General features: G+C 43.4%; 1 protein-coding gene across 1 annotated transcript in view; it reads right to left on the reverse strand.

The window, feature by feature from the left end:
- The window catches only part of LOC143290924 (uncharacterized), a 43,250-nt gene extending 41,629 nt beyond the window's left edge, over positions 1–1,621 (reverse strand). The window contains exon 1 of the mRNA XM_076600490.1: positions 1,491–1,621. The gene's annotated coding sequence lies outside the window, so the exon portion shown is untranslated. The remainder of the gene's footprint in view (positions 1–1,490) is intronic.
- Between the last annotated feature and the right edge of the window lie 2,379 nt (positions 1,622–4,000).

Genomic DNA, 4,000 nt, shown 5'->3' on the forward strand with positions numbered 1-4,000 from the left:
TTTTTCTTTTTTTTTCATCCAGTCCCCGCCTTGAAACTGGGTTTATACTATACAATGCTTCATTATATATGTCACTGCATGCAATACAATGCTACTTACAGTCATAACATGTGTACACAATACTACATAATAGCATAAGCATGGTAATAACACACACACACACACACACACAGAGACACACACAGAGACAGAGATCCAGAGGCATTGTAAATACAGACTTACAGTTACAGTTTTGTACTTCCGTTAACTTTTTCTTCAAAAAAGCACATGATATTGTTATTCCATATCATTACTGCAGTACTATATTCGCAACTGACAATACAAGTTCTTATTCCACACTATGGCATGATTTAAAATAAGACACATGTTTCAACAGTAACTGTACTGTGTGTGTGTGTGCTGGTCTACATCATAAAATAATGGCATGCCACTTCGCACCACAAAATAAATATAAAATGATTGCAAACATGCTATTGTACATAAAATAATCCAAAGTTGACAAGAGCTATCAATGGAATGCAAAAAAATAATAATAAATAAAAAAAAATTAAATTTTTATTAAAAGTATTATTATAAATAAAAAGTATTATTTCTTGTGTATACAAAGTAGCATAGCTCTTTCACATGGATCACACATCATGATGTTGTTCCAACCTATAATCACAAAAAGAATGTTATTATTATTATCCCACATTACAATCAGGAATACACAGTAATTGTTATTCATAACTAACACAGTGACAGTTCAAATTACTTTGACTACATGCTGAGCAGTACGCAAGCCTATAATCAAAGTGTTCTCCACACCTGTGGGGCTCCCCACAATCACTGACACTGTGACACTGTACATGCAACACCCAATACCCAAGGCATGCAGTATTCATCCAACCAGTTTTGCTGCTTCTTCTCACACTCATCACATTGTATCAATTTCGCACTTGCACAAAAGAAGGGAAGGGATGGAAGGAATGGGGTGCAACTGGAATTAGAGTGCTGTGTAATAGTAGTACTAATACTGTAATAGTCTGTGGTGGCTGATAAGGCACATTTGTTCTCACAAAAATAACTAACATGCATTTTTTTGTGAAACTGACTCATAAAGGTTTACTTCAGTACATGGACTGATTTATTTTCTTTATATACAATCAAAAATATATATTAAGACTGAAGCTGAGGAGGGCACGGTAATGATGAAATGATTAATTTTCAAATAATTTTAATAAATTCAACAACTGGTTGTTGTTGTGTTCACTTGAAACAGACGTATTCGCTCATATTGTTTACGTACCTTGCTGGCTCTGAAAAGAAATCATATGTCGGGTCTATCATTCTAAACGGATGATCTTAACGCAACAGTCTACCCACTTCAATGCTGTTATCTCGACCGAAATCGTGACCTCATTCTTCTCCACAATCTCACCACTGATTCAGTTTCAAAATCAGGCCACATACACACAAAGGAAACCCATAAAAAAGAAAGGCCGTCTCACCTCCACTCTCATTTTCCACGCAGAGAAAGTTTCATGTCACGACTCAAGCAGGAAGCTTTGGAAATAACACCACATCCTGAATGTCTCCAAGAATAAACCCGGCCTTGCCTTTGCTGCGGTGACAATTGTTGACACTTGACAAACCGAGCATTTCACTTCCGGGTTACACATTCTTGCGCGTGCAGTTCGAAGGGCCGCTCGGCTATTCTCTGGCTTCTTCAGCTGTTATGTCGGATTACTTCATAGGCACATGATTACTGAAAGAATATTCGTGGCGCAAATGGGTTTCGCATAAGGACACGTCATGAAGCATTTAGTTCAGTGCATTACAACTCCAAAAACACACTTACTTGATAAAGTCATGATTATTTTCTTTAGTCGGAGTCGCGGTATATATAGGCTTATTAAATTTTGTCTCAGCATGTGACCGTGCGTGGATATATATCGCGTGTGTGTGTGTGTGTCAGTGTGTGTGTGTGCGTGTTCGCCCTGTGTGTGTGTGTGTGTGTGTGTGTGAGAGAGAGAGAGAGTGTGTATGTGTCTGTGTCAGTGTGTGTGCGTGCTCGCCCTGTGTGTGTGTGTGTGTGTGTGTGTGTGTGTGTGTGTGTGTCTGTGTGTGCGGCACAGCCGTACGTGTGTGTGTGTGTGTGTGTGTGTGTGTGTGTGTGTGTGTGTGTGTGTGTGTGTTACAGTCGTATCAGAGTGTGTGTGTGTGTGTGTGTGTGTGTGTGTGTGTGTGTGTGTGTGTGTGTGTGTGTCGCTGCATGCGTTTCCTTTGTTTTAGTTGTTTTTACGACTGCGAACCAATGACTTTAGGTTACGTCCCTTAGTTCTGGGCTGAAATTAAAGAGCAGGTGCGGTGTTGAGCTGTCTTGAGTGACACTGAATGTTTTTGCTATGAACAGTGCTGCGGCGCTCGGGCCGTGTTTGTGAAAACTACATGTGAGGCAAGTAGAGAGAGAGAGAGTGAGAGAGAGAGATCGAGAGAGGGAGAAAGAGAGACTCGGAGAGAGAGAGACATGAAAAGGGATCCGTTCGGTTTTGTTAGTGATGCAGATGGTATACACGTCCTACATCAATAAGTAGGCCACCGCGGCGAACTTGGAAGACCATGCCAGCGCTTCAACGTGACACCTTGAAGACAAACCTCAAAGCCTGTGACATAGAAATCACTTCCTGGGAAACTGATGCCCTTGATGTGGCCGCTCTCGCTGGAGGATGCTGTGCTCTAGTGGAACAAAGACGTTTGAAAACAACTGAGAGAACCGCGCTGGCCATTATGGAGAAGCGTGAGCGAAGGAAGCAGGGCTCAACTTCTGGAGACGTTTTCCCTTGCAACACCTGTGCCCGCCGGGAAGTGCTGCGCATCCAGAATCAGCCTCTTCAGTCTCAGTCCCATATAAGGACACACACCGGCGTCGGACTTTTTTTTTTACCTTAAGGGTGTAGACGCCAATAGGTCGTTAAACTCCAATAGACGTCGGACAGATAAGCCTGCCTGCCTACTCGTCCGTCGTTCCGACGGGAGACTCCACTGATTACTTGTCAGTGCCGGCCGGTCAGTGTGCGCGCCGCACGACTGATGCTTGTCAAGAGTGAGTACGATTTTTTTATATTTTGTATTTCTTTTTATCACAACAGATTTCTCTATGTGAAATTCGGGCTGCTCTCCCCAGGGAGAGCGCGTCGCTATACTACAGCGCCACCCTTTTTTTTTTTTTTTTTTTTTGTATTTTTCCTGCGTGCAGTTTTATTTGTTTTTCCTATTGACGTGGATTTTTCTACAAAATTTTGCCAGGAACAACCCTTTTTTTTGCCGTGGGTTCTTTTACGTGCGCTAAGTGCATGCTGCACGCGGGACCTCGGTTTATTGTCTCATCCGAATGACTAGCGTCCAGACCACCACTCAAGGTCTAGTGGAGGGGGAGAAAATGTCGGCGGCTGAGCCGTGATTCGAACCAGCGCGCTCCGAGATTCTCTCGCTTCCTAGGCGGACGCGTTACCTCTAGGCCATCGCTCCACAAACGCGTATGTGGGTGCATGTGCGGCACTCATCGTGGCCTATTTCTTTTCAGTCTTTTTTCTTCTTCTTTTTTTCTAAACTTATTGTTTCAATCACTTGTCTTCTATGTATGTATATGTATCCTCTTCTACATTATGCATTTTAAAACATACATCTCTCTCTCACCCTCTCTCTCCATCTATATATATATATATATATATATATACTGATGTGTGTGTGTTCGTGCGTGTGCGTGCGTGCGTCAGTGTGTGTGTGTGAGAGAGAGAGAGAGAGTCAGTGTGTGTGTGTGTGTGTGTGTGTGTGTGTCAGTGTGTGTGTGTGTGTGCGCGCGCGCGCGCGTTCAGTTTGTGCGGTGTGCCTCTGTGTGTGTGTCGGCCTCTGTGCCTCAGTCAGTGCGGTCAGTGTGTGTGCGCGCGCGCGCGTGTATGTGTGTCAGTGTGTGTGCCGGTGTGTGAGCCGAGAGAGAGAGAGAGAGAGAGAGAGAGAG

Source organism: Babylonia areolata, chromosome 16 (assembly GCF_041734735.1).
Source record: "Babylonia areolata isolate BAREFJ2019XMU chromosome 16, ASM4173473v1, whole genome shotgun sequence".
NCBI lineage: Eukaryota > Metazoa > Mollusca > Gastropoda > Neogastropoda > Buccinidae > Babylonia > Babylonia areolata.